Raw genomic sequence first — 20261 nt, 5'->3', positions numbered from 1 at the left:
CTGAGGCAGGAGAATCACTTGAACCCAAGAGGCAGAGGTTGCAGTGAATGGAGATCGTGCCACTGCACTCTAGCCTGGGCGACAGAGCAAGACTCCATCTCAAAAATAAATAAATAAATAAATAAATAAATAAATAAATAAATAAATGGTTCTTTAAGAAATAGCTAACCCAGGGGACCCAGATCATTGTTTCATACCTTTAATGAATATTATCCTTTATTAAAATAAATCAAGGGTCCTTAAGAAATGGCTAGTTCATTTAATGGAATGAAAAAAGATACCTGGAGCATTTTGTTATCTCTAAAAAACATATACAATGATTGATGGAGATATGTCAAAAGGATACAGAAGCCTACTTAACAGGGCTAAAACTGGTCAAATCTGGGATAATATCCACATCACGATAAACAATATTATCAAATAAAAACTCAGTAACTAAAACTGGAATCCATGAATCCATACTAACATAAATAATAAAGAAATGTGAGAAGAGAAATTTATTTGTTATAGTAGAATACCAACTAATAATTGTAGAAAGAAGCAAATAAGGAAGCAGCCATTTGGCAACCCTCATTATGATGGTTGACTCAGGTGGAAATTGTCAATGAACGCTAATACTGATGTGGGAAACTCGATGAGAAATGGGATATTAGTGTAAAATCTTAGACGTCTTGCCTTCAAATGTTCATTGGTCTTAAAGAAAAATTGAGCCTTTAGAAATCTAGTAAATACTAACATAAAGATGTGCCCAAGATCAAGCAGCAGAACAGATCAACATTGTGTGGTGCCTCCTGACATGAGACACCAGGAAGAGCACAGCATCATTTCTGTGATATTCCTGCCACAAATGTATGACTTGTGTCTGGTCATGAGGAAACATCAGACAGACCCGTGTTTAGGGTTGTCCCATAGAATAAAAGGAATCCTTTCTTTAAAACCCAGGGACTTGAGAGAGAGTGAAACACTAAAATGTTCCAAATTGAAGGAATCTAAAGAGGCATGGCCACTAAATGTAATGCAATTTCCTGGATAGGATACTGGACCAAAAAGAGGAAGAAAACATTGTGGGGACAGTTGGCAAAATATGATCAAAGTTTGTGGATTCAATGGTGGTGTTCTATCAATGTTGATTTTCTTATTGGTAGCTAAGTATATTGTTACTATTATAGCAGAGTGTCCCAGTTTAGGGCATGTATATACTAAAGTATTTAGGGAGTAGAGGGACATCAGATAGGGGGAGAGAGAGAGAAGCAATAAATATATATACATAGTAAAATGTTAAGTAATCATCCAAATAAAAAGGATTGCTTTGTTCAGGCCGGGCAAGGTGACTCACACCTGTAATCCCAGCACTATGGGAAGCTAAGCTAGAAATATTGCTGGAGGCCAGAAGTTTGAGAACAACCTTAGCAACAAAGTAAGACCCCATCTCTATAAAACATTAAAAATTTGGCTGGGCATGATGGCACCAATTACTTGAGAGGATGAGAGAGGAGGATAGCTTGAGCTCAGGAGGTCAAGGTTACAGGGACCCATGATCACTCCGTTTCACTTCAGCCTGGGTGACAGAGCAAGACCCTGTCTGGAAATAAAAAATAATTTTGTTCTATTCTGGCAACATTTCTATAGGTTTGAAACTAGTTTAATTTTTTACTTTAAAAAGCAAATTGCAGTTCTTTAAATACATATATATATATACTTATGTATATGTATATATTTTATTGGTTTATNGCCTCAAAAAAAGTGGAAATAAGATATTTTTTAAAGCCTCTTTTTTTTTCTTATAAACAATAAAGGTTACTTTTTTATATTTTCCCATGATTGTTTGACCCTTTGGTGTTTTTACACATGATCTTTTATCTAGGTTCATTGGCCGAAGTCTTGTGAAAATATCAATCTTTTAAGAAATTGCTTTATCTTCTTTCTCTTTTTGATTGTTTACTTCTTAAAATAACTTACATAGCTTGTGGTATAGGAGGTTGATACTAAACAAACAATAAAATATGCAAGTAAAATTACAACTGAGATAAGTGCTAGGATCAAATCATAGGGAGGTTCATGTTTTCATATCTTTGTATCAAAGAGCAAGGGTTAGCTTTTGGTAAGGTGAGGCTGAAGAGGGAGATAGAGGACAAAGTATGAAAAGACTTGACTAAATGCCATGCTAAAGATTTTGGTCTTCATACTCAGAGCAAATGGAAGTCTCTGGAAGGTTAATGTATGAAGGATAGGGAGGAAAGAAAAACATAATTTTGAGTTTCAAAACTATTCTGACCACAGTATAGAGTTGCAGTCTCTAATGTGGAGTATGCAAGATGTTCCACTGGACAAGGAAAAAATGCTCGAACTTCTACAAACACATATTAAAAACTTAAGCTTCGTTAATATTTATCCCAGTGATTCACTTAGTCAGTATGACAGGTGTCATGACTCATTTATGGCAGGTGAGGTAATATTAGGAAAGGATGAGCATTCCACAGTGTTGACTTTCACATATTGGCTGTGCCTCTGTTTATGTATGCCAGATTAAGTAGATTTATGGATATAGTGCTAGTTTAACTGAAATAATCTTCATAAAATAGACATACTCTTAAAAAGACTGCTGTAAAAAAAAAAAAAAACCCATGTGATGAAGTAATACTAACATTGTAAGGCGTGGCAATCAATAAACTTCCGTGGGTTTCTGATTTGCATGACTCCAGTCACCAGAATAAGAGAACTAGGTGTAGGCATATTACATTAAAGACAGTGCAGGGGCCCATGACTTTGGTTTGGATCATATGGGGCTCAGAGAAAAACTGTAAAGCAGCCTGTTGGGTGTGAGTGTCTGGAATTTACAGATGTCTATACTAAACATTGAGTTGTCTAAGTAAAGGTGGTAATTTAGGATGTATAGGCTTTAATGAAATCTTAACTTTAAATATCAAAATTTCAATTTTTGAGAGCCTCAAATCTCTCTTGATCTGTCTTTCTCTATTGTCTATAATTAGAATTCTATATTTACTCTGATGTTTTTAAAGCTTTTTTAAAGTTAAAGGGCAAATGTGTTCAATCTTAGAAGTTTTTTTTTAACTTTTTAAAAATAAGTAAATGTATTAACGCCATTTTATATGGGTGTTGTTTAAAAGAGGCATTGAAATCAGCTCTTTCACTTTTTAAAGTATGAAACTTTCAAACATACAGAAAATGAATTAGATAGCTATGGACCCACCAGCCACATTTAACAGGTTTATATTTTGACATAGTTGCTTCAGATTTTTTTCTTAAAGAAATAAAGCATTACAGAAATAGAAACATATCTACCCTCATCTCTTCCCTTCTCTCTTCCCGGGGTAACTACTAAACCTGTATTAGAGGTTTGACATTCTAATGCATGTTTCTAAGGAAGAATGGGCTTAAGTTTTAGCTATATCAATATGGATAAATCTTTAAAATAAATGTTACAGTTAAAAAATGAAGTTGAATGATATTTTAGTAGTTCACGTGGTTAAATAAGAATAATAGTTAACCACAATAGCACTACCAAGGTTAACCAAAACATCACATTTCTTTATTCTTGGTTAGAATTTTTCAACCAGTATTGTATATGTATGTATCAACAATGAACAGAAGCCAGAGATTATTTTTAAATTTGTAGTTTGCTTGGTAGAAGTCTATTAAAACATAAAATTCATTGACAGTAAAATTTGTAAAGGATGCAAAGGGGTAGGTGTAGTGGCTAACACCTGTAATTCCAGCACTTTGAGAGGCTGAGTCAGCAGGATCACTTGAGCCCAGAAGTTGAAGACTAGTCTGGGCAACATAGCAAGATCCTGTCTCTCCAAAAAAATATTAAAATTATCTGGTAATGGTGCAAGCCTGTAGTTCTAGCTACTCAGGATGCTGAGGTAGGAGGATCACTTGAGCCTAGAAGGTTGAGGCTGCAGTGAGCCATGATCATGCCACTGCACTCCACCCTAGGTGACAAGAGCAAGACTCTGTATTAAAAAAAAAAAAAAAAAATCACATGCGATCCTAAGTGAAGTGATGAAAACACTGGGACAATTTCTGGTTTAGAACATATGCCTGGCTATGCAAAATTTGAGTCCCTGATCATGGTTAGTTAAATCTCTAGACTTGAGGACATAATTTGTGCTAAACTCTGGTTACAGAGATACACATATGACCTAAACCTTGCTTTCTACATTTCAAAGTTGTAGAGCAGAGATATAAACAAATCGTGAAACAGCATGATAAGCATTTTAGTACAAGTGCGGAATGTATAAAGTTCCAAGGGAGTAGGGGCAGTATCTACCTGATTCTGCGTTGTGGATTCTTTCAGGTTTTGCCACCCATACAACCAACATTTTTGGTCTAGAGAGCAGTTAACACATAATATTGCAATGCTCTTTTTCAACTGGTTTTTGAGGCACAGAGAAAAGCTCTGTCTTGAACACAGAGCACTGCTGTCCTTCTAAGTAGATCTTCAGGCTGGATGCGGTGGCTCACACCTGTAATCCCAGCACTTTGGGAGGCTGAGGCAGGTGGATCACCTAAGGTCAGGAGTTGGAGACCAGCCTAACCAACATGGTGAAACCCCATCTCTACTAAAAATTTAAAAATTAGCCAAGAATGGTGGTGAGCGCCTGTAATCCTAGCTAATTGGGAGGCTGAGGCAGGAGAATCACTTGAACTCAGGAGGCAGAGGTTGCAGTAAGCCAAGATCATACTACTGCACTCCAGCCTGGGCAACAAGAGCAAAACTCCCTCTCAAAAGAAGAAAAAAAACAAAGTAGAGCTTTGACATAAGTAACTCCAGTTTCATGTCATAAATCAGCAAATAGATGAGCACTCAGGTTTTGTGTATGGGAAGAAAATAATTTTATATAAAATGAAACAAATTATGAATGACCACTAAGGTCTCTTGTTCTTTATGTCTAAGATATATTTTATTTTACTTAATTATACATCAATTTTGTTCTCAATTATTAGTCTCAAATTACAAACTTTGATATACACAGTTCATTGTATTTCAAATTAAACATCTGAAAACCTTAGTTCTTAATCACAGAAGCCCCTATTTGGGTATATCAGGGCACCAGAGAGTCTGGTGAACGTTTTGACTGAGTTCCAAACATTACAATTACATTAGCAAAGTGCTTACCCTTTGTCTCCTCTGAATCCCAATGCCTTGACCTATATCCCATTCCTAAAGGCCTCATTCTAAATTCACTCTTGTTGTCACCTAGGAAGCAGTAGGCCAAATGAAAGAGAAGGATAGAGGAGATGGGAAAAGAGGGTTGGCTAAGGGAGGAAATGAAGGAAGAAAGAAGAGAAGAAGAAAAGGAAAAGGATTTGAGTTAGAATGCCAACTCTGTCCTTATTTGTTTTTTTAATTAAAAAACATTTTGATATGTAATATTTGTACGTATTTATAGGACTCATGTGATTTTTTAAAAAATGTTAAGGGTACAAGTGATATTTTGAAACATGCATACAATGCGTATTGTTATTTAATCTCTGGGGGTCACTTTTCTCATCTGTAAAATGGGGGTAAATATACTTCCCCATTCAGGTTTGTAAGAGTGAATAGACTATAAATAAATTATTTAGTTGAGTGCCTCACCACATTGTAGGCCCTTCAAAATAACTATTATTTATTGAGATTTTAATCTTTATGCAGCCCAGAAGCATTAGTAGGCAAAAAATAATAATAAAAATAAGGAAAGTCTTTGGAGGAAAGAAATTCATACTTAATGATGGAATTGTTAATATGTGTCATACAGCAAATGGACTTGAATTCCTCTGCTTCTACCATTTACTGGTTCTGTGACTTTGGGCAGGTTGCTTAACCTCTGAGCTTCCTCTACCTCATTCTTCAAATGGGGGTGATAATGTTAACAAGTTTATAGTATAAGATTTGAAAATTAAATGACATAGTGTGCACAAAGCACTCAGCACAGGGCCTGCCACACAGTGAGGGCTCACATTAACTGCTCCACTTTGCAGTCTGGGCACACCACTCTGCACCTCAGAAACTCCAGAAATCTGTTCAACACCCGAGTTTGCTTTTCACAATTTTTTTTTTTTTTGAGACAGAGTCCTGCTCTGTCACCCAGGCTGGAGTGCAGTGGGTGCAATGTCGGCTCACTGCAACCTCTGCTTCCCAGGTTCAAGCAATTCTCCTGCCTCAGCCTCCTGAGTTGCTGGGATCACAGGCATGTGCCATCATGACCGGCTAATTTTTTTTTTTTTTTTGTATTTGTAGTACAGACAGGGTTTCACTGTGTTAGCCAGGATGGTCTTGATCTCCTGATCTTGTGATCTACCTGCCTCAACCTCCCAAAGTGCTGGGAGTACAGGCGTAAGCCACCGTACCTTTTGTAATCTTGAACAAATTGCTATGTTCTTGGGCCTCTGTTTTCTTATCTAAACATTTTTAGAAAAAAAGTAGAAAAGTAAGATAGATGACCCATAAAGCCACTACAGGGATTAAGTAAGAAAATATATGCAAAATCACACATATCATAAAGCCTTTTACAAATGTATGGTGGCATTCGATCATGCCAAGTATTCATTTCTTGAACCCTCTCTTCTCTTAATATATGTGAGATATTCTTCTCTTTCTCGCCCTTAAATCTCCATGTTCCCTTAGGTTTCTTCATCAAACTTTCTCTGACCTTGTTGAGTTGACACACTTTCCTCCTGTGCTCTCAATTCACATGGCTCCAGACAGTACCATATGTGAATGACACCCAAGAATCTATTTCCAGGGCTTCTGTCCCTTCTGAGCTTCTGATTCAAATCCCCACTTGCACATCCCACGTAAAATTAAACTTTTCCAAAATTAAATTCACTATCTTCTGCCTTAGAACTCACCCCTTTTTCACTTCCTCTAATTCAATGACACCCAAGTCCTATCTAATTAAACTTCTAGTGTCTCAAAATTCACTTTCCTCCTTCTTGTCACAGACCCAATTCAGATCACCACCATCTCACCTGAATTATTCTTCGGTGTTTTAGTTCATCTCCAGGACTGTCCTGAGCCCTCCAATCCCTTCTATAGACCACAGCCGTGTGAATGAACTGTCCCTAAGCCAGGGTTAGATAAGCTTCCTTTTCTTCAGTAACAACATGTGTACTCACCCCCATTGCAGTAGCAATGATACTCTCACCTAACCCCATACACATACATTCACATGTATAAGTTCCACAAAGGAAAAGACATTTTGGTTATTTTCATTTATTTTTGTGTAACAACTGCCCAGCTAACTGCTTCATACGCTGTAGTTCTTTCAATGTTTGAATGAATAAAGGGAATGAGTTTGAGTGGAGCAGAACTTGAACTCAATTTACTGAATTTACTGATTATCTCTAGTTTGTCCTAGCTTCAACTTATCAGGAAAAGCCAGTGTAGGACACTCAAATATTTATTGAGTAATATAAAAACATAAGATACATTGATAATTGACAAAACTGAAATAGCTGAAACATATTTTAAAACCACTAAAACAACCAGCAATAACAATTTTGAATTTGCCTTTGCACTGCCACAATGGCTTTTACTGATCAAGTTGACATTTAGGTTCACAAGCCACATGAGAGAGCGAGAACAGGACAACAAAAAGGTCAAACAGAATTATGGCATTTTTTTCCAGGATATCTGACTTCCAAATAACGAGAGTCTCATAAAGAAATCAGAAAAAATAAAGAAGAAGAAGAAGGTACTCAACTAATGATTCAAGAAAATTTTCCAGAACTCAAAAACACGAGTTTCCAAACTGAAAGGTGTCACCGTGATACAAGGTGTCCAGCACATTGAGAAGAAAAACAGTCCTATAAATGCATATGACTGAGAAACTTCAGAACATCACATATAGAAAAGAAGATGCTAAAAGCTCCCAGAGAGGTGGAGAGGAGAAAGCAGTTCACATACCAACAAGCATGAATCTGAAGGCACCAGATGTCTCAGTACCAAAACTGGTACCTGCAACATAGTAGAACAATCCCTTCAAATTTTAAGAATGAAGTACTGCAAACCTAGAATTCTACACCCAGTCTAACTATAAATTAAGTGTGATGGTAGAATCAGGACATTTTCAGATGGGCAAGGTCTCAAAGTTCACCTCTCAGGCAGTCTCTCAGGAAGCTACTGGAAAATATGCCCCACCAAAAACAGGAGAGTAAGTCAATAAAGAGGAAGTCTTGGGATCCAGGAATAAGGATCTCAGACAGAAGGAAGGTGAAGGAAATGTCCCAGATGATGTGACAGGAAATCCCAGGAAGACAGCTGAGGGGCAGATGGGGAAGACAAGTAGCTCAGATAGGAGCATCAGGGTGGAAAGTGTATCTTCACGACAACAGGGAAACTGAGATTTCCTGAAGCGTTAGACTGTATTAAGAGGAAGTCAACACTTTGTGAAGCAACACAGGATGACCCTGGTAGCCATGAGCACACAGAAAACAAAGCAAAATTTTTTAAAAAGGTACAATTATAAGTACCCAGAAAACAAAGTTGTAAAAGAAAATAATTACAATCCCGATATACTACATTCATCAGTTATGAATGATATCTAATTGGTCATAATGAAAACTGAACATTGGTTTAGCCAAATAAAGCTGTAGCTATACTGAGAAGAGAAGTAGAAGGTAACTGTGATTGAGGGGGTAGGAGGGCAGGGGTTAGAAATAACAAATAAACCATAGGAAAATAAAAAATTGAAAAAATAGCATTAAATGAGTGTTCTTAGACGTACAGCAGTAGATGCCAGGAAAAAGAGCTGAGAGAATTAAAAATGGTTTTCTCTGAGGAGCAATAATGAGGGGAAGGAACAGAAGAATGATGTTTTAAATTATTAGCCTTGTGAAATATTTGACTTTTAAGCTATGTATGTGCATAGCTTTGAAAATAAAATTTAGTTTAAAGAATAGAAAATTGCTTTATATTCAAAAATTCAAATATAATGCATAAATAATGACAAATAACATCTCAGATGGTTGGCCTAGGAAAACAAGTATTGAACATGTTTACATCTATGTGATTTCCTGCCGGTACATACTAAAGGTAATAATTCACAGCTAGCAATACTATCAGCACACTTTCTGAGATGTGACATTTCCACCTTCAGTACTATCATTGTATACTATAACTATTTGTTCTGCCAAAATTAAAAGGAGCTTTCAGCTGCAGAGTCCTATTTGGCACCTAGTAATCCACCTCTTGATCTGATACCTGAAAAAAATTTCGATGTAAGCAGGGAATGAAAATAATGTTTTCATCATTCATTGCCATCATGATATGTTTGTCACAACTGTTTTAATTTACTCCCACACTTATAGCAATGAGAACTAACATAGCACTAGAATTTAGTTAACTGCTGTAAATGCCAAAACAAAACAAAATTTTGACACTGTAAGAGCCATAAATATTTTCATGAGGTCTTTCTGCTGTACTGTAAATAGTTGCAAATTATAGATGTTTTGGAGAGATCATCAGTTTTAAAGCTCTTAGAACTCAAAAGACCTACTGCTGTTATTAATAATTGATATTTCACATGACTAGTTAAATAGCCGTATAAATTTATCAGCATTGCACAGGAGGGAGATGTGTGTCTTCTCCTTTTTTAATCAGTGTGTTTTTAGGTGGCTAGTGATAATTAACCCAAAGCAGATAGGAAACCTTGGATATAACAACAAAAACCAAAGAGCAATCTGTTTCCTTTCACAATTCAGGGCTACCCATATTATTCAACCTATAAAAGGAAATCACACCCATTTTACATTTTTATTTGCATGCAGCTGTAATTACCAGGCAATGAACTAATGAAATAGGGCCTATTAAGAAAGGACAGCTTCCAAGAAATCAGCTATTTATCTTGTTGCTAGAGAAAAGAACTCTCTTCTAAGGAGGAATCCTGAACCATTAATGATATATCCAGTAAGTTCTCAGTTTTCTGGACTGATAAACGGAAGTTGTTTTCAGATCTGAACCAAAGACTAGAATTCCATTGTGTTGTTTTTAAGTCAATGGAAATCTAAACCTCTTAAGTTTCAACTGAGGGACTAAAGGGGATTAAAATCTTTCATATTGTATCTCTGAAAAAATATTCAAGATATTGCTAATAGTGGTTGCCTCTAGGAGGAGGATTGGGTGGGTGAAGGTTAGGATAGAGGGATTTCTGATTGCTACCTAACTTTTCAATTTTGTACCACATGCATATATTACTATAATTTTTTTTTTTTTTACAAACGCTATATAGGGCCAGGCATGGTGCTTCATGCCTATAATTCCAGTACTTTGGAAGGCTAAGGCAGAAGGATCTCTTGAGCGCAGGAGTTTGAGACCAGCCTAAAGTAGACAAGAGCCCAAGACGCCTCCAGTCTCTACAAGGTAGAACAGAGAAAATTGCTGGGCTGTAGGCTGGCATGCAGCGTATAGTCCCATACGTACGTTGGATGGTGAGGCCAGCGAGATTGCTTGAGCCCAGCGAAGTCCGAGGATGCAGTGCAGCCGGATCGCGCCCATGTACCTCCAGCCTGGGCACAGCAGGAGAGCGTTTTTCTCTCAAAGAAGAAAAAAAAAAGAAACAAAAAAAAAAAAAAAGCGTGATATGGTGAGGGGAAAATTGATTTTAGTGCTTATAGGGTGCTTGACCAGTCTTCAGTGGGATACTTCCTCTCATCTCACTCAGACATCACTGTTGTCTGTTAGCACAACAATTACAGTAGTTTAGTAGTTTCTGTTCAAGAATATTCTGTAGAAACTGAGGTTCTACATTTATATATTCCCTGGCTTTTTATTGCTGTTGTTTTTATGAGCTTTTCTCTAACTTCCTGAGTGTGAGTGTGTGTGTGTGTGTGTGTGTGTGTACAGCTGGGAGCTGTTTATGCTCCTTAAAAATCCTTCTAGTTTTATTTATTTGAGAGATATCAAGGAAAGGCAATGCCCATTAGCCGTCAAGTAAGAGAAAAGGAATGCAGATAGAGTAGTAGTGTACTTAAATGGAGCTGTGGAGAATAATATAAATCAAAACTGTCATTCTTGAGAGCCTAAAGTTGTACTTCTAGCTGCCAAAGATGTCTAAAATAAGAATTAATCTGCACATTTGTATCTATTGATAAATACATTGTTTTTATTTGGCCATCACAAAATTGCTAGCATTCCCTCCTTTCACCACTTGTGTAACTCCTATAGCTTTTATTTACCTGTATTTAAATAATCCACTCTCTAATACCGTAGGGTAAGAGTATGTTAAAACATGAGTGAGCTGTTTGAGAACCCTACTAACACTATAACATGATTTTTATTCCTTTTATTCAGCATTTCAATTTTTAAAAAGCTTTATATTTTCAATATCAAACTTAAGCTAATTTTAAAAGAAACATTAACTAAAATTGATAATAATCCTTCAATTTTCAGCCAAATTTATAAAATCAGACTATGTTTATGTGATTTCTAGCAACTGGCTAAAAAACTGGAAAATGTAAAGCTAGCTATCTGGTGTCAAGTAATTATTTTTACTGAATTTTGATGAGTTATTTACCTCTTGGGTTAATGTGTATTTTAAAATATATTAACTGGTTAATTCAGGAAGTCCAAATTTGTGTGTATATATAAAATTGGGAGAGTTGTTTTGTAGAGGCAGAGATTTTCAGTATTGCCCATGCTGGTCTCAAACTTCTGGCCTCAAGCAATCCTCTCACCTCAGCCTCCCAAAAGTACCGGGGTTACAGAGGTTAAGAGCTTTGTGGGGTTTTTAACATGTGTGATAACCTTGAATAAATTGATCTTCAATACATTTTCCAGGAAAGCTAAAGTACTTCATCTATAAACACTTAAATCTAGAGCAGGGGTCCCAACCCCTGGGCCATGGACTGGTACCAGTCTACGGCCTGCTAGGAACCCTGCTGTGCAGCAGGAGGTGATCAGCAGGAGGTGATCAGCAGGGCTACAGAGCATTATTGCCCAAGCTCCACCTCCTGTTAGATCAGTGGCAGCATTATATTCTCATAGGAGTGCGAATTCGATTGTGAACTGTGCATGCGAGGGGTCTAGGTTCACACTCTTTATGAGAATCTAATGCCTGATGATCTGTTACTGTCTTCCATCACCCCCAGATGGGACCCTCTAGTTGCAGGAAAACAAGCTCAGGGCTTCCACCAATTTTACATTATGGTGAGTTGTATAATTATTTCATTATATATTACAATGTAATAATAATGGAAATAAAGTGCACAATAAATGTAATGTGCTTGAATCATCAGTTAGTGGAAAAACTGTCCTCCATGAAACCAGTCCCTGGTGCCAAAAAAGATTGGGGACCACAGATCTAGAACTTTACGGAAAAACACAATGTGGTTGCTGTTTTTATGTAACTATGACTTACAAGTAGTAGCATTCCTCGCTCTTGCCCAATTCTGTCTTGTGTCTTGGAACTGAACACTCACCTCCCATTTATTCCATGAATTCGAAGTGTGTGTCTTGTACTTCTGGGGTAGATTTGTTCCAAGGATGTGTATATCAGTTGCCTGGGTTCTCCCTTGCCGTTTTTGAGGCATCAAGAACAGCATCATCTTTTTCTTCTCCTGCTGGCTTCTCTGTTCTGTCTTCTGCAGTAGCAGAGGACTTTTGTTTGTTATGTCTGGCTTAGTAGGGACTCTCCAGGGGTCCCTTAGTCTTCCCTTCCACTTCCCTCAATTCCTATTCCCTTTCATCCTCCCTCCAGGTCCAGAAGCTGGTTTTCCTCTTCTGATTTATGCCTGAGGCAAAGCAGCTGTCTTTTAAAGATAAGAACCAGAAAATAGATATATCAAACAGACGTAAAGAATAATATAGGAAAGACAAGAAGTCCCTTTCCCTAAAAATAGCTTTGTCATTAGCTCTTTTTATGCTGAACATCCAGATTTATTTCCCATTGTCCCTTTGCTTGAATAAACCAAGTCAGTCAAACTACCTCACCTGATGAGAAAGAAAACAGTGAAAAGGAAATCCTCTAGGCCAGACTGATTTAACCAAAGTAATATAATATGAAAAGTGGCTAACTTGAATCTTCTTTTTTGGTAAATGTTAAAATTATAGCATAACCACAAAGGAAGAGTTTGGGGACACAAAAAAAGAATAGGATAAAAAGACTTACTGGAAGAAAATGAACTGTGAATACCTAGTAAAATGAGAAGCAAAGAAAGCACATGCATATTATATATACATATTTAAATAAGCATGCATAAGAAAGCATGAAGCATAGTTAGATTTTATATACTACATATTCATGGGAGGATTGAGGAGGAGAAGTCAGAGTTGAATGGCTGCACTCACTGAACAGGAGAAACCCTGAGATTCCAAAGAATAAGGTAAATTGTCAGCTGCCACTGCCACCTCTATCTTTCCTCTTGGGAGCTGTGGTCCCGGAAGAGGCAGATGTAGAAGAGAGCCTCTAGGATGAGAATGATGATCCCAGTAGTGCTTTGCTTCCCTGGATATTCCTCAAGGGTAAAATTGCATCACAAATGTATATGCATCAAGAACTAGTATCACTGGTTCCATCTGTAGGATGTAAATTACAATGTAGTAAAGAGAAAGGTCAATGCATACTCTGCATAGGGGTTAAGTGCATGGGTTTCAGTGTCAGACAGGCAGTGTTAAGACCCTAGGACATGTGATGTAGAACCTTGTTACACAATGTATGATCCACAAGCCAACATTGTTGGCCTTGACCTGGGAGCTGATTAAAAATGCAGAATCTCAGGATTCACCCCAGACCTACCAAGTCAGAATTTGCAAATTATCAAGACTCTTGGGTGATTCTTTTGCACATAAAGTTTGAGAAACACTGGTCTGGGGTAAGTTTCTTAATCTATTCCTGTCTTAGCTTTCTCATTTCTAAAATGGGCATACCAGTACCTACTTCCTAGAGATGTGGGGATTAAATGAGGAATACATGTAGAGAGACAGCCAATGTCCAATAACTGCTAATGAAGACAAGTCATAAAATATGGTTCAGGATTTTGAAATTGAATTCTATGCTCTGTTGCACACACAATTAAATTTAACTAAAGCTGAGTTTTAATTATAAATGCTAACTGACTTTTATGACCATTTCTCCAAATGAAATAGTCACTTAAAAATGAGTAGATTCTAAAAGGGCTGTCAATACTAATTGCTTAGCTATGCAAGTCACTTTATTTTTTGAGAAATTGATTTCCTTATCTGAGCACAAGGCAGTTCATCTAAGATCCTTTTAATTCTAAGTTTTGAGTTTTAGTTATTTGCTGTGAAAATTAATACTCTTTTTCACTGATTAATTTGGAAGATCACAAATTAGATATAATGATGGTATAATTCCTAACCTTTCTAATTGATGACTATTTTAACTTAGAAAGCGGAGAAAAGCACAAAAAAGGAAAGGTGACCAGAATAGGATACAAAACCTGAGAAATATCTTGTGGATCTCTGTTTTCATTTCTATAAGTATAAGGTCTCTAAGGCTGCAGTTAAATGTGTTGTTGGAGGTTCTTAAACATCACTGCATAAAAATCACCTGAGCCTCTTGCTAAAAAACACAAATTCCCAGGGCCCCATCTGTAGATATTCTGATTCATGAATGAAGCCTTGAAATTCATAACAAACAAGCCGAGAAATTATAATGTAGGCAGAACACAATTTGAGAAATACCATGCTAGGTGATTTTTTTCTCATGTCAAACATAGTTTGATTCTTGCATATTAGATCATATAATATAAACATATTTTCTACTCACTTATATATAAATATTCATAAACCTTAATGTCATATATAAGTAAAACTACTTGGGAAATATGAATATGAGTTTCAACTTTGATAAAAGCTCTACGTTGGGCATGATAAGCATCAGGTAAGCAAATAATTTAATGTCTGTATTTCTCTTTGACTTTAACTACAAAATAAAACTGAACTAAAAACGTTCTTGAAAGGATCACATGAAATAAGTATTTCAAAAGCTCTAAAGCAACTTTAGACATATTGGCTTTGATAATATTTATTCAGTTCATAATTCTTTTCAAGTTTGTAAACTTATTGAAGATAAGGATTGCATCTTTTAAATTTCTTTTAGTGGATAGCCATTGTTTCTGCCTGCCTGACATTTCTTCCCCCTTGTTTTGGTAACAGCATCCTTGTTTTCCTTTGGGAAACCTCTGTTCTTCCATTATCAGTTCATGTTCGGGAACTGGAGGACTGGTTCAAATCTGGGTCTATCAATGAGCCTGTGATCTGCCTAGCAGATCAGAGCACTCTATTTTTCCTACCACTGAAACTGGTTCAGGAATTTGTAAGTGACACAAGCCTGGCCAATAGGAGCGAGCCCCAGAACTTCTGCTGAAACCTTTGAGAAAGAGAACCCTTTTTTAAGTTTTAATTTTTATTTATTTATTTATTTTTTGAGACAGAGTCTTGCTCTGTCGCCCAAGCTGGAATGCAGTGACGCGATCTCGGCTCACTGCAAGCTCCGCCTCCTGAGTTCAAGCAATTCTTCTGCCTCAGCCTCCCGAGTTGCTGGGATTACAGGTGCCCATCACCATGCCTGGCTAATTTTTGTATTTTTAGTAGAGACCAGGTTTCACCATGTTTGCCAGGCTGACCTGAAACTTCTGACCTCGTGATCCACCCTCTTCGGCCTCCCAAAGTGCTGGGATTACAAGTGTGAGCCACCCTGCCTTTCTGAAGTAGAGAAACCAGTAGCCTAGAGTCATGTTTGCTATCACAAAAGAAAGCATAGTTGGGAATAAAGCCATTGCAAAAGAAAACAGAAATGAGAGTGTAAAAATGGCAGATATGTCTATGACATTGTTTAGGGCCTTGAATTAATCCCATCTAGACTTTTCCAGTACAAAAGCTTTCTCTCACTGTCTCTTTCCTACCTAGGCAATTATCATGCAGTTGGAGACTTTCAACAAATGTTGACTTACTTGTTTGCTAATGAAAAAAACAAATCCTTAATCACAGATGACAAAGCAAAGATGTTAAAATTAATCATTGCAATGTTTTGGTGATTCATTCAAAAACATATTACATGCACATGTAGATAACTGAGAGTTCTTTTTTGTTTGTTTGTTTGTTTGTTTCAGTAATCTGCGGAGCAACCAAAAACATCTTGTGTAACTAGACATTAATTTTAGGCACTATCCATAAATTACCATTCTGCTTGGCATAATTCACCAAATAATCCCCATACTGAATACCAAAAACTGCTCAGCTTGAAGAATGAGTCAGTCTGACTGTCTGGTTCTAGCTTAAAATCTAAGAACTCAGAGCTTCTGTTCTTTTGTTCCTTATTGTTTTTGAGATTTGAAAACCGGTCACTTCACTTCATATCTTGCATCTGTAAGAGCTGACTAGAATACAGGATTCACAAAGCAGGTAGATATGAGGTTTTTTTCTTTGTTCATACCAATTTTAAAACATTAAAAGGATGGCTTCAAGTAAATAATTCTTTACTCTTTTAACATGCTGCCATCATGTGGTTGCTTTGCTCATTCACATTCAAATGTCTCAAAGTTTACATTTATAGTGACTCTTACTCAGCAAGGTACTAAGAGGAAGCTCCCAAAGAAAATGAAGGGAAGAGAATACATTCTTCCCATAATCCTACTGCAGAGGATGGTAGAAATATATGTGTTATTTGCCAAAATGCAAGGTAGAATGTAGTAGGAACCTAAAGAGACAGAGTGCAAAAGAGACTCAGAAGGGAGAGCCAACTCTCTCAGATTTCAATCTATTAAAAAAAAAAAATGTAAGGCTGTAATTTTAGCAAAACTATTTCATAAAATGTGACAGTACAGTAAGCCCTTGGTTAACCCCAGCTTACACCAAAATCCATACATACTCAAGTCGGCTCCCCACCATGTATGGGTTTTGTGTCCTGCGAATACTATCTTTCCATTGTGTTTGGTTGAAAAAAAATCCACCTATCAGTGAACCTGTGAAGTTCAGCCTTGTGTTGTTCAAGGGTCAACTGTATTTACATATATTATTAATTCCTTGCAACATCTCAGCAATCATCTCTGTTTTAATTCTGAAGTGCTTGAAACCAACAGAGTATATGCCAAATGTCTATGTAAATTAAAAGTGAGAGTCTTTGCTCGTATTTTGGACTCATAGAGCTTTACATAGTTTACTTTATTGTTTCTGAGTCCTGAGTGGTGGATAAGGCAGGAAGATTTGAGAAGAGTTCATCAAATTTTTCTAACTTAAGAACTTTGTTTACTGAATCTTGCTTTATATGTAGGTGCTAAAAAATGTGGTTTGATTAGATGAATTCATGTAAAAATACTCAAACATTTTGAGATTTTGTATTTAATTTTGATAAAGAAAATGTAGTAAAATGACTTGGATTAAGTTCTATTATGATATTAATTGTCAAATTGTTTTAGATTGAGTTTTAGCAACTAGAAAGAGAATTGAAGAAGTTGTACATTTTAAATTATAAAAAAGAAAAAAGATTTCTAGTGCTACATACAGGACGCATAGTTACTAAATTCTGCTTAGATTTAAGCACTTACATCTTGTCTGCAAATTATTCTTTTAAAATATTACAACCTTCAATTCTGAGCTAAGAGAGGTCTTCCTGGTCCTGCCCACATTTAGGAATCCTATCATCTCAAACCCCTGGACCTCAGCACTACTTTTTTCCCAAATCACAAGTCAGAAACAGCCAATCCAGTAGTTTGCAGCCTCCTTGCCTTCTCTCTTAAACACAAATTTTATTTAGATCACCAAAAAGATTCGTGTTATGGGTTGATTGTGTCCACTGCCCCATAATTCATATGTTGAAGTACTAATCCCCAGTACCTTGGAATGTTACCTTATTTGGAGATAGAGTCTTTACAGAGGTAATCAAGTTAAAATGAGATCATTAAGATGGGCTGTAATCCAGCAGGACTGGTATCCTTATAAAAAGAATAAATGTGAACACAGAAACAGTTTCAGAGAGAAAACAATGTGTAGACACTGGGAGAAGGTTGCTGTCTACAAGCCAAGAAGAGAGGTCTGGAACAAATCCTTCCCTCAGAAGGAACCAACCCTACTGAGACCTTGAGCTTGGACACGTAGTTCCAGAACTGTGAGACAATAAATTTCTGTTGTTTAAGCCACCAAGTCTGTGGTATTTTGTTACAGCAACCCTAGCAAACTAATACAATTAGATTGGTAAAAATGGTTTATATTAACTTCCTTTTAGGCATGTATATCTTTGCAGCTAGCCCTAATTTCCTGTTCTGATTCTAGAAAACACAAAAACAATATATTGCTATTTTCATCCAGAAACTGTTAGTGTGTTAAATCATTTTTGAGAAAAACTAAGACCCTGGAAAGAGATTGTATACTTTAACAATCAAAGTAGAAGATTAAAAATTTGTACTTACAGGCATAAATATTGGCATTGGCAGTTATTCTTCTAACCGCATCTTCCTATTTCCCTGTCCCAGCCAAAATTCTATCAGGTTATGTGGAGAGAAGACCAATTATTTTCCTCCTTAACCCTCAATATTTCAGGCCAAGAGAAGAAAAAATATTAGTTTTGTGATTCTCAAGTAGCAATCTTTTAAAGACCATCACCTGGAGGAGAAGAACACCAGTTGAGAATTATTGATGATAATTGTCAACCTTTTTTTACCAACCTTCAATGATAGGGTGTCCCCGCCTGTAGAGGGGAAGATGAGCCTGCCTCTAACTGTGAAGCTGCAAATGCCTAATATCGGTTTCCACAACCTCCTTTACAGGCAGAGCATGGACACCCGACCAAGACCACAGACCAGACATGGCCTACACTGACCAAATCAGATGTTGTAAGCCTAAAGAAGCAGGGGCTGCTCCAATTTCATTTGGAAAAGCCAGTAGCAGCCACATCCATTTTCTGAGGTAACAGGAGCAGTTGTGCCACCACAGCACCCAAGGTCGATAATCAGGAATGATCAAGCCACAGAGGATAGTGCACAACAATGACGATGCCTGTGTGATTCTGTAGCATAATTCTGAACACTGTTCATGGCTGATGAGCCTGCCTTCCTGCAGTTAGAACTACCCCATTTGTGCTTCAATCAGCCATAGTTTCTGTTGCTTTCAACCAAAAACTGACAGACCTAAAGGATATGGTTGTTTTAAATTTATCTTTTAAGAAATATAGAATTCTCTAATTATTTTGCTTTTTACAATAAAGGGTTCAAAACATTTTACTCAGTAAATAGAAATATTAAATGTAGATTTAAATTCTTCATGAATGGTTGATAGATAGAGGTAAATAGGAAAGGAAAATAGAGAATAAGAGGCAGAAAGAAAGACAACTTATTAGATGTTCAAAAGTTTGTTTTTTAGAATTTTAAGACTAAAACCTTCTTGATTTCTCATCATTGTTTGGCCCATATTTTACTTAACTTGAAAATCTGTATCAAATATTTATTTAAGATAACTAAATAGAAACCATAATAGAGAATATAATATAATATAATATAGAATGCAATTTAAAAGTATAGTGATATAATGATTTTCACCCCACAAAATGGCAAGACCCCAAAAGTGTGACAATGCACTATGTTGGAATAAATGTGGGGAAACAGGCCCTTTCATGTTGTCTGTGGAAATATAAATCAGGACAACCATGTTTTGGGAGGAAAATTCAGAAGCATACATCTGGATGACTCATGCAGCTGCCCTTTGGCCCAGCCATTCTATTTCTGGGAATTAATGCGGCAGATAGATACATACATGCATAAAACTACAAAAGTAAAAGGATATTAATGGCAACCATAATCAAGAACTAATTATATCAGTTCTGGTATATATATATAAAAATAGTATGCTATGAAGGATATTAATGGCAACCACAATCAAGAACTAATTATATCAGTTCTGGTATATATATAAAAAAAAAATAGTATGCTATGAAGCTGTTAAAATAAGCCAGGAAGGTCTCCAAATGCTGATATGACAATCATAGCCAGGACTTATTGGTAAGTGGCAAAAAAAAAAATGCTTACTTATATAGTATGTTATCATTAGGGGGAAACAATAATTATAATGATCTTTATGACTATATTTGTGTGTATACGCTTGTGCGTGGATAGACTATCTCTAGAAGGTCTTTTTTTTTAAAAGCCTGTTAATACAAGTAGGGATTACTTGTGAATAGGAAATTGGGTGTCCAGGGAATAGGGTAGATGGTAGATTATGCCCTTTGTACCTTTTGAATTTTATAATACATTTCTTTATTATGGATTTTAAAATCACAAAAGGTACTAGACTATACATATAT

The sequence above is a fragment of the Rhinopithecus bieti genome, unplaced genomic scaffold (genome assembly GCF_001698545.2).
Source record: "Rhinopithecus bieti isolate Rb0 unplaced genomic scaffold, ASM169854v2 scaffold_34317, whole genome shotgun sequence".
NCBI classification, from domain to species: Eukaryota; Metazoa; Chordata; class Mammalia; order Primates; family Cercopithecidae; genus Rhinopithecus; species Rhinopithecus bieti.
Note: the sequence above shows the minus strand (reverse complement) of the source record.